The sequence below is a fragment of the Lonchura striata genome, chromosome 10 (assembly GCF_046129695.1).
Source record: "Lonchura striata isolate bLonStr1 chromosome 10, bLonStr1.mat, whole genome shotgun sequence".
Taxonomy (NCBI): domain Eukaryota; kingdom Metazoa; phylum Chordata; class Aves; order Passeriformes; family Estrildidae; genus Lonchura; species Lonchura striata.
In genome coordinates, this window is record NC_134612.1 from 12,726,759 (window position 1) to 12,738,556 (window position 11,798).

The 11,798-nt window shown below is 43.0% G+C and overlaps 1 protein-coding gene across 3 annotated transcripts in view; it reads right to left on the minus strand.

Moving 5' to 3' along the window:
• TFDP2 (transcription factor Dp-2) overlaps nt 1–10,174 on the minus strand; it is a 55,432-nt gene extending 45,258 nt beyond the window's left edge. The window contains exon 1 of one of the 3 annotated variants that reach the window (XM_021536946.2): nt 9,997–10,174. The gene's annotated coding sequence lies outside the window, so the exon portion shown is untranslated. The remainder of the gene's footprint in view (nt 1–9,996) is intronic. The other 2 variants (XM_021536945.2, XM_021536947.2) reach the window with 2 other exon arrangements.
• Nucleotides 10,175–11,798: the final 1,624 nt, after the last annotated feature.

The window sequence follows — 11,798 nt, forward strand, 5'->3', positions numbered from 1 at the left end:
AGGCTGTTTCTACACATTTCTTTGTTTATTCAGACATAACAATTAAACTGGTAGAGGTGTCCTCCACTTCCTGTTGACCAAGTTGTACTTATCTTCCTTGGTGCCTCCCTTTACTGCAGCCATAATTAAGCAGTTACTCCAGCATGTGAACACCACACAATTCTACTAAGACATTCTCCTGTGAAAACTTGCACATTTTAGTTTCACCACAAAACATCCAAGAAAATAATACAAATTTTTCTCTGGCTTCAGAGAAGATACTACAAAGAGGTATCTATTCCCACCCTGGGGAAAGGAGCTACTGGATCTGGTAGTAATCCTGAAACCTGAGGCCATAAAGCTACAGAGGTCATGGCAAGGAGCAAATACTGAATCCTTGCAATGCATCTGAAAATTATGATCTTTGGTGCCTGTTCTTCTTCGAAATTTCTGACCCTTGCAGATGAACTCTCCAAATCCATCATCTGGAGCTCTGGCCAAAATTCACGTTGCAGTCTGACCTCCCTCTCTTTCTTTAAGAGGCTTTACAAGTAATTTACTCAAATAAAATGTAGTTAAGAACATAATTGCTGTGCAATTTTAACTCCTTTACAGATAAGCAAACTAAGTTCATCTTTGACAAGTTATTTGCTGTCAAGCTTAATGATCCAGAAGGTATTGTCCATAAAGTATTACAGTCCTTTGCCACAATGCTCTTCAGCCAGTAAGAACAGTTGGGATTCTTCCAGCTTTATGAACACATTTTGTCAAGCCCGAGAAGCCAGACTTTGTGACCCCACCATCTGCCATGACCTCTTGTCAGGTTCAGACAAAAGAACCGACACAGATGGCCTCAAAATGGAGATTTTCTTCATTCCCAGTTGCTGCATGTGCTTGCACCACACAGACAGAAAAACATAAAACTCAACCTTTTTTCTTCTTTAGCTGGTTTCTACTGAAATGAAGCTGCACAAAGACAGAGCTCAGAGCACATGAGACTCAAAGATTGCTTTTTTCTGAACTACATTTCTCCCTTCATAAGCTAAGCCTTGGTTTATAATCCACTCCCATAAATTTGCCTTTTGGTCATATATTGTACACTACAAAGAGCCAATCAAACTGTCTGACTTTGTAAACTCTGAGTTGTAGCTTCTTTTAGAACATATTTTCAAATCACTTATGCCATTGATATTAAAAAGCCAGTTTAAGCATTAAATTTACAAGAGCCCTGACAATCAAGTTCTAGTTACAGCAGAACAGTACAGGAGTTTTATCTGTACCTATTCCAACTACAAGTTAAAAGCCAGATCTATTCTGAAGTTTTGATGATTCTGACGCTGAATCGCAGTGCAACAAACAGTGCAAAACAGAAAACAGTTATCTGCAGAGTAACATTGCATTCCTTCTTATATTTATTTTCTATCTATCGTCCAAAGTCTTATTTTTAAATTATCCCTATAAGACAACATAACAGTCTGTTCACTGCTTTACCAAACTTACTCTGGTTTCTCTTCTAAAATTTTATCAGTCCTTCACACCCTCACCTAGAACAGCACCATGCAAAGATCCTCTTCAGTGCAAGAGTCCAGTTCCCAACAGAAAGTGACATTAATGTAATATTACATCAGTACTAAACACCTACAAATGAATACAACTATTGGACAATCACCTAAATTGTTATGATGAAAAGTCTTTACAGAACACATGAAAGGTAAAAAAAGAGATATTTTAGTATACTAGAATGATTTTTATTACCTCTAAGGAGTGATTTTTTCCATTGACCTGATAAACAGTATTGCAAAGTGAAAATTATTCCAGGTAATTGGGTCAGCTTCAGCTAAGAGGAAAGTGTGATGATGTATAACACTAGACTTTCCACAAGAAAGTAATTTATACTCTTCATATCCCTCTCCATAGTACTAACTTTCAACTATTACAAGACTGATTTCAGAAGACAGAAGTAACAAAAAGACTCCTTATTAATCAGGCTGATTTATGCAAAGCATCTACATGGCTTAGACCACCTGTTATACATATGCTGCTTCAGTGTGTCTCAAGTTTTCAGATCAGTAAAATTTCAGAATTATTAAGTACTTATCAAAAATCCACCTGCTCCCAGGAAGTGTTCCTCCAGCTTGTTCCTAAAACATGTTTCAATATCTAACTACTTTTTGAAAAAAAAAAAAAAATTAAAAAACCAAGACACAAATGCCATATAACATCCAGCTCCTCACTCAGTGCATCTCTTCAAAAAAGACAACCAAGGTATTTATTCAACAAGTCACATCCATAACATGGGAAATAAGTCACCACCTTCAGCTGTCACACAGTAATTTTTATTTTGAAAATAACATTAGAAAGTAGCTCTAAGGAAGCCCTTGAAAGGAACTCCCAGCATGACATGTATGAAAAAACAACTTATTTTTCCATCCTTTACTGTGAGCAACTGTATGCCTTCTAGAGAGACTGAACAAAGCAAGTCTATGTGACTTGACCACTAAATGATATAATAAATTTTTAACGAAATAAAATAATTTGAGAAGAGTAGTCAGTTTAAAAGTGTCATTGTTTAATCACCTTCACTTGACATAAAGGCTGCAGCCTGTGTGTGAATCCAAAGCACAATTCTCCCAACTATACAACACAAAAAGAAAATGAGGATTACTGCTTTAAACCTAGATCCAAATGAAAGATAAAACTACCTGAACCTAATTAGAAAGTGAAGATCTCATAGTCTAGATAAGATCGAGCAAAATGCCAATTTATCATCAGAAAAAATTAACTGACACCTCCTGGCAACAGCAATGATTATAACTCAAGTTTACACAGCACAGAGAACCTGCAAAAACAGAGGAGGCATTTCACAAGTTCAATGAGTATAAACTGTAGCACTTCAGCTCCATGAGGAGAACCACCAACCTCCCTGGATCGCTAAAAGCAAATGTCCCCTCAAGGACTTAATGTAGCAAATAGTGAGGCAACAAATGAATTGGATACCATTCACCACTTTTGGAGTGGATCCAAATGCTACATCCCAATTACTCTCACTATTTGCTGTATTTACTCACTGTTGTACCTATTATTTACTACCAATGTACATATTATATGACTGTACATGTAAACAGACTAGAAAAAGCACTGTTTGATGGAAGCTACTGAATATCCTGAATCCCAGTGATGAAGACAGGTCTGAGTGAGAAGAACACGTAACACAGGAAGAAAATCCAAACCTGGATTCAAACTCTCTCCTAGCTGAAAGTGCTCAAAGTCTCCATTCATTTAACTGCACTGCTGACCCTCAGGTTCTGCTGCTTCCCAGTCCTGGCAGTGCTGAGCCCCCAGCTCCAGCAACCTGGACCCGGATGCTCCTTCCCTCAAGGGACTTGGTTCCTTAGGCGTGTTCCTGGACATGCTCAGTGCCAGCACCAGCAGTGAACTACATGTCTAAGAACAGGGGCAGCACTCATGGCTTCTTTCAAAATCAGTGGGGTGAAGCATGTCTCTTATTGTCCAAATAAGGAGAACTTTACATTAAACATGTGGAATAATTCCCAAGCAATTGAACCTTCGAAGGCTCTTTTAATTCCCCAAACCAGCTTACTGTCAGTCAAGATAGAGTACATAGGGCCTGACATCAGCACAGTGGGTAACATTCATGCAGCACTTAAAGCATGGTCTGAAATGTCTTTTTGAGATTTATAGACAACTTTTATCACTACTAAGATAAATCAGGAATTAAGACAAATTTAGCTGCAGGGTTTTTTAAGCAGACAATCAATTCTATAAGCTCATTTTTTGTTCTCTCACTGTGTTTCTAGCCCATAGCTGACTACTACACAGGCACAACATTAGGAATCTGCTGCTTCCGTAGTATGAAGCAGGTAAAACTTCCTTTCAGAGAAAACAGCCCACTGTATTTTCACAAACACATTTTTGTCTGAAGAAATTTCATTTTCACAAAGGATTGACATTTGAAAGAAATTTAGTGACCTATGTGATGACTGTAAAATACCTTGGTAAGATGGTGTGCCAAGAATACATTGGCTCCTCTTTCAACCAAGCCCAGCTGAAAACAGCATCTTTTTGTCTACTGAGACTTCACACCAGCTTCTTCCTAACATCAGCCCATACACTGTATGATAGATCGGAGAATGCTCTAGATCTTAATCTGGTTTTGTAAATGGTGAGATTTAAAACTTCCAGAATTATCAGCGTATTAACAAATATATGGAAATGTTTAACCACACTGGTGAGATGTACTGTTGGCTACACTTCACAGCTGGAAGAATCTTAACATCCAATGAACTGAAGATAATTTTATATCTGCATTTAGTTAAAGATGACCAAGTTATATGGTAACAAAAAACTTTATTATGAAGACTTGGTAGCTATTTCTTCCATTTTCCTTATAGTTTGCTAGAAGCTTTGCTCTAGTTTAATGCCGTTATTTAACCTTACTCTTGCATGAGTTGAAGATTATTACAGTATTCACCAAAGGGTAAAGGTTACAAAAATTTCATACTTTTTTTGTTATAAATTGATACAAAGGCAAAAGGGGATTTTTCTGGTGATGAACAAGCTCATGAATACTCATTACAGCACACAGCATTACCTGAAGGGCACAGTTCCATGAAATATATTGCACTCTGAGATCCCACCCCTTCTAAGATTGCTACAAGGGATCTTCCACTTTTACCCACTTCTTCCACTTTCCACCCCTTCCCACTGCTGCACACTCTCACCAGCTCCCATTCCTACCTGATCCCCTCAGTGAGCCAGTTCAGTTCTAATATTGTCAGAATTCCAACAGTGGGGCTGACGGGGGGTAGAAGAAAGTGCTCCACATGCTGGGACCCCTGACAGCTCCAAGGGCCACTTCAGCCTGTGCACAGGACAGGACCAACCCTCAGACTCACCAGCTCTGCCTGGTTTTCAGAGCCATATCATGATTCCACTTCTGAAGAAAAGCATTCATGATCCCTCAGAATTTACTTATGGATTGAAATGTGACAAAAGGTTGGATATGGTTTGTTCATATGAAGACTACTGTATGCTTTTGAAGAATTCACTGGGGTGTGTGCATGCTTCAAAAATCCATTAGGAAGGGGGATATTTTTGTCTCCAGATCACAGCTTCCTCAATTTCTTTTACAGCAAGAAGCAGGATTAATAATTTGCTTTAGACAGAGAGCAGAAGTCTGCTGTTATTCCAAATCAATACACAGCTTGAAATTGTATCAGTTGTATGTAAGGAGTTACTGATCTAAAAAAAATGTTGAATGTGTTTTCAATTCTAAGTTGAATTTTAAATAAACTGAAGTTTACAATAACCCGACTACACCTTTAAGAGAACAGAAATATATTTCCCACATTCCTCAAATCTCAAGGTCAAGTTTACAACAAAAGGAAGTTACCTCACTCCTTCCTTCCAAGAAATGGAGAGCCCATACACATACAAGTTTCTTATTTCACTCTGAGGACATAAGCTCACTTTCACTTGCAGTTTCTAATCTCATCCATAATTACTGGTCATGTTACCACCATATATTCTTGGATGACCATTACAGTTCACAAGTGACTTTTAGTATGTCAATGCATTGGCATTCACAAACCTTAATGAGCAGCTACTGATATATCTGCTTTAATTCCCACAAATAGCTGCTACCAAGTTGAAGAATTCCTCTATACAACTAAAAGGTCACAGCCTTAAAGACAGTGGGTACCTGTTGCAAGTTGCTAATTTCTTTCTGACCTTTTCTTTTTTTTTCCTGTAATTTGCAATAAGAAAATAGTAATTGAAAATGGTCCCATATTCACACAGAACACATTTGTGTACACCATCCATGGCTAAATGGATTATGAATTCCTATCAAATTAACCTTTCCATATACCCAGCCAGATGTTATAGTCACCCAAGAGAGGTCAGTGAGGGACTCCACTGAACAAAAGTACTAAAGAGGTTGTAAGCCACAACTGAATCATTTGCTATTCCCACCCAACCAACACGAATCTGGCAGCAGCAGGAACCTGATGGAACAGGAGAAACCTGCCTTGCCAAACAGAGGAGCACACTCACACACACAGAAAAAAATAAATTCAGCTGCAAGACCAGAATTACATTCACAAATGGATTTTGGTCTATAGGTGGTAACAAAAATTCCATGGTTTGGACATGGTTTGCTCCATTCACTGTTAGCAAAGATCTGAGGAACAGAAGCACAGTCTCAGCTACCATCACTGCCTTCTCTGACCATTGTTTGTGTAAAACCTGTTGGTCAGGGCACATCCACTGACTGAAATAACACAAAACTAGTCAAAACAACATCACCTTTATAAAGTGGATGATTTCTACAGTTCATGTTGACTAACAGCAGGTTAAGAAGTTTTGTGAAAAACCTGGCTGTTCATGTCAATCAAATATCCTACAGACTGTAAAACAGGAAGATCCCAGTGCAGTGACAATTCTGGATAATGCCTTCAAAGATACCTCTAAACAAACCCCATTTGTGCTTAAATTATTTGGGAAGTTACCAATAATCAAGTTGTCTTCTCTTTTAAACCTTATCAAATCAGAAAGAATGAAACGGCCAACACCTGAATTGCTGCAGTTCACAACCAAGTACACTAACAAAACTGAACACTCATCTTTTTCCAGCTTAGTTCCAGGCTCCATAGTGACAGCCAATACTGGATGTGAGCTGGCTAAAGCACTATTTTTTACCAAGTCAGTACTAAAAAAATCTATAAGTTACTTCAGGTTTCAGTAGAGACAAATATACTCAAAAATGGCTTCACATTAGGCAGTGGATTTTGCAAACTGTGTTCTGAAAGGCAAAGAGTTTCTTCAACAGTACTAAGTGAATAGCTGGACCTCAAATTATTTTCAAACATCATCTTTCTTCATTTAATTACTGTTCTGTATTTCACCAGAAGCATGGTGTTCTACAAAGTTGTGCTCTTGTTACATTTCCATTATAATGGTCTTGCAAACTGAACTATTGTAGGCCTGCAGTTTAACTTGCTTAGATTGATTTTTATGCTAGAAATATTGAAAAGCATAAAAGTAAATTTGAACAGTCTCTAAAGCCCTTTATTGGAAATGGCACACAGGACCACAGGACATCAGACCAAGGAGCAAAGGAGTTCCTTTAATGAAACTACAAAAGTAAGATCACTTACTACTGCCTCAGATCTTTGCAGAAGAGTCATAGTCTACAAATCAAATAATGGGGGAAAAGAGAATTAATTTCATTCTAATACTGGATGTTACAAAACATACATGAAGAATCAATCCAGGAAGCTGTTAGAAAATTCTCACTCTCTACCACGTGTGCACCTTTTACAATATTTCCTTGCATATCCCTGGTTTCTCAGATCCCAGCACAGGCATTTGTGCCCTCAGCTCCACCATGGTATGTGGCACTATTACTACACCAAGACACTGGGATTGTTTTTCACCTAATACCTAAAGTTTTGTGACAAACCGATTCCAGTGGTTTCTTAGCTTTATGCACAAAAGAATATGCAGATGTATTTCCTTGCAGCAGAACAGACAGCTGATTTTCCCTATTTTAAGATTCACTGTTGGTTCATTAAGAGTCATGTATGGTGAATCTAACTGAAAAGATAGTGGAGAAAGTCTTATACCATTACACTCAAGAAATGAAAAAGCAAACAATTTAAGAAATTATCCCTTATTAGAGACAGCCCTAAGAACATTATTTTAAGGTAGCACACCATAAGAAATGCAATTCTAAGAACTGAATTAGACTGGCTATAACTAGAACTCATTCTGTTCCACATTAGGATGCAGAAATTCAAATATTTCTCTCTACATAGGATGGGCTGCTTCCCCCCCATACCATGCAAGTCACTACTCTATATTGCATTTAGAGAGTCACATTCAGCTTTCAAAGGCACAGTGACAAGGTCTGCACATCTAAACCAAGTAACATCATACACCCTTGAAGAGGATGTAATGCTGGAATTTTGGTCCCTGTTTCTTCACTAAACCTGTAACAATTTTAGCCAAAGCTACTGAAAGATCCTCACTGGGAGGGTGCTCACAACTACTCAGGAAGTGTGTCCAGATGCACCAGAGGTCTCTACAGTGCTGTCCAACATGGACAAGAGTAGACAGAGGTAAGGAATTCTCTTGTGTTACTGACATCTCCTGCAGAACAGCACTGCTGCTGCCCAGCTGGGCTGCTTGGCCTGTGCGTTTTACACGGGAGAGCTGCTGCCAAGATGCTGTTCTGAAAACTGTACCTTCCCACTTTGTAAAGGCCACCAGTCAGAACCCTCTGCAGCAATCAAAGCATTCCTTTTACTGGTGTGTTTTCCATAAAATTAATTCTATTAAGATAGTACAAGTCAAATGGTTTCTTTTTGCTTTGCTGCAGTACTGATTTTTGTTCAAAGAGGAAGTGGTTAAAAGCCAAACAATTTGACAGTAATATAAGATCACTCTTAAATTTACCCATGAGGCAATCTTATTAATATTTAATAATTTTCTTTTTTTTCCCCCTAGGATAGAAGTAAATAATTTGACCTGTTACTCTGTCCTCTTCTAAAGGCACTAGACTCACTTCACAGTAAGAAACTTTTCAAAAGAAAACTTGACTTTTTTTTCCTTTTGACCACCTCTCCCACCAAGACTTTTCTATAACACAAATTTCTTCTTAGTCCTCCATGGTTTTTTCAAAGTGCTATATTTAACACCCTACACGTTAGTTTGAACAGAAGTTCCTGAAATTCAATACTTCACAGAGTAAAAAACACCAGTGAGTACACACAGCATTGGCATACATATGGGCTGTGAAACACAGTTCTGCATTTGCCCTGTAACATTGGTCCTCTCAGTCTTTGCCACACTTATAAAGATCCCTTTTTGTGTATTTTTTGTGTATGTATAATCAAAAGAACTGAAGTTAATTTGGGAAGGGTAAAGGAATAGAGAAAATGGAATTTATTTCTTTTTTAACAGCATCCATTTTTACCAGCATGTTATTTTTGAATCAAAGATTGTACCAAGTTGCAATTTGTTACAGCACCACACAACCTCCAACATTTTACTATCTTTTGTCAACATAATTAAGCTACATCAGTGATAGTAGTTGAAAAAAAAGTCACTGTGAGCCATATTAATGAAGAGTCAAAAAAATAATTGAACTGCTTTCAGAATTATGAAAACCGACCAAGAAATAATTTGTAAAAAATGTTTACCCAGCATACTACAGTATATCAATTAAAACTATTCATTTTCTCTGTCAAATCAAGAATTTACAGAGAAATTACAGAGAAAATGAAACCCAAAGTTTCATTTCATTTCAACCCTTTCTTCAGAGGAGAAACCTTTACTCAGTGAGAGAGAACGCTCTCATTTGCGGTTTTCTTCCACATTTCAAGGAAGTTTGCTTATTCCGTATTTTCCTCCTATTGTTTGTATTCTCAGCTCCAACAGACGGTGTTTACACTGGGTTCACCTCTGCCGCTGAGCCCTGTACCGCTGGAAGCCCGGGCAGGCCTGTAACTCCCAGGAAGAGGCAGGCAGGGAAGTTTTGTTGTTGTTGTGCCGGACTGACCCTCTCCCGGTAGGACCCGCGGGTGAGAACCGCCCCGACAAGAAGTCCGGGCGGCACGGAGCAGGGCCGGGAGCTCGGCCGGAGCCTCGCCGCTCCGGGCCGGGCCGCCGCTCGCCCCGCAGCCCGCACAGCCCCGCGCGGCCCGGCCCCGCCGCGCTCCCCACAATGGAGGAGGCGCCCCGGCTGTCACCGCCGCCCGGGCCCGCCCGCAGGTGTCGGGCCCCGGCTCCCACGCTGCCGGGGCGCCCGCCCGGCCTGAGGCACCGGGGGGACGCGGCGGGGGAGACCGCGCTGCCCGGGGCACCGGGGAGGGGGCGGCAGGGCCGGCGGGACCGCGCTGCCCGGGGCACGGGGGGCGGCGGCCGCTGATGGCTGAGGAAAGGGGCTGTCCTTCCCCCCACAGCCCCCCACACCCGCCCCCGCCCCCCGCTCACCCGCAGGACCGGCCAGGGACGAAAGGTAAGGCGGGCGGCAGCGCGGGCTGGGCCCAGACAGCAACGCTGAGGCGACGAGACGGCGACGGTCCCTTGGCAGCCGCCGCGGCAAGGAGCGATCGAGTCGCGCCGACGACGCCTCTCGGCCGGGCCGGCGCCGCGCACTCGCCGCTGGCGAGGAGGCCCCGGAGCCGGGACCCTCGGCGGCCCCGGTGCGTGGCGGCGGCAGCGCCCGCAGCGCCCCCGGCCCGGCCCGGCCCCGCCGCCCCCCCGCGCCCGCCCCGCGCCCAGCGCTGCCCGGTCCTGCTCCCCCGCACAAGCTTGGCGGCGTCTGCCGGCCGGGAGCGCCCATTGGCCGCCGCGCCGCGTGACGTCAGGCGCCCTCCCCGCGTCATTGGCCCGAACCCGTGTGTGTACACACACCGCCCGCCAATCCGCGGGAGCGGGGCCGGGGGGGCGGGGCGGAAGGGCGTGGCCGGCCGGGACCGACCGGGACCCGCGGCCGCCGCCTCTCCCCCGCGGCGCGCGCCGGCCGCTGTCAGGGCGCGGGTTCGATCCCCGCGACGGCTCCGGGCGGCCGCACCTGTCCCAGCGGCGCCCAGGTGCTGCGGGCGGTACGGAGCGTATAAATACACAAACCCATACATATTTATAGGCCTGTATTTACACACAGCGCGCGGCGCCGCGCTGGCTGCGGCCGCCGGCCGTGCCGCTTATCTGCGAGGAGCCGGTGGGGCTGCGTCCCGGGATGCAAAGTTCAGCCCCGCCGCGGGCGCCGCAGGAACGTCCGGCCTCGGCGCGGAGCCGGCGGCACACGGAGGCCAGGGCCGGTGCACCGTGCCCAGCCCCGCGCTCCCCCTGCGAACAAAGGCTCCCGGGCCCACAAAGCGCCGGCGGGGCCCGGAGCAGCGACCGCGCCCTCGCACCTCCGCCCTGCGAGACCCGGGACCCGCTCCCGCAAAAACCCGGACCCAGCTCGGCGCCTTGGAAAAGCCTTAAGTGCTTGATTTCAACATCCTTAACGCTGTAAAAAAACTGTTTCAACGAAGCAGGGTTACATATTCTTACAGAGACCATATAAATAGAAAGCACTCCTGGGAGCAAAAAAAATAAATTCGGCACTAGTTCCATTCAGCACAACGATGCAACATTTGTTAAGTCTTTCTCGAGTGCAGCCAGGCACACATCCAAGGCGTGCAGTTACCCATTTTGCATATTTCTCTAACACAAACGCAGCTTAATGCCACTGAGCAAGCTGAGCAGAACAAGGTTTATGGGGACACAAACACTATTATGTGCTTTAGATTCCTGCAAAACATACATGGTAAGCTTCTGTTTTTCTTGCATTACAAACATTAAATACTCTAGAAAGACATATTTTTGATCCTGTACCCTTCACTAAAAAGGGAAGTAACACCAAAAAACCAAGTGTTCAGCCTATAAAGTGGAGTTCCTAAATATCAGTCTAAGGAATATTAGCAATATTAGCAAACAAGACCTTTATATTTATTTCAATGGGGCAGTTTACAACCGAAAATCTTGCATGTGCCTAGGAATTTGCAGATTGTGGTTTTAGTTTATTTTCATCCTGTAAAAAACACTTCCATAACATGTAACAAAAACTTTTATCAATATTGTCAGTGTTATGCAAGATACATTCACAAAAGCAATAGAATTGGAGTCCCCTCTAACAGGTACGACCACAACCACTAATATGACACACGCCCTGACAGAAGTGCAGAAGGCACACGCTACCTTCAAAAGGAAGCAAACTAGAAGCAACCAGGTTGGCTAGTTTACTG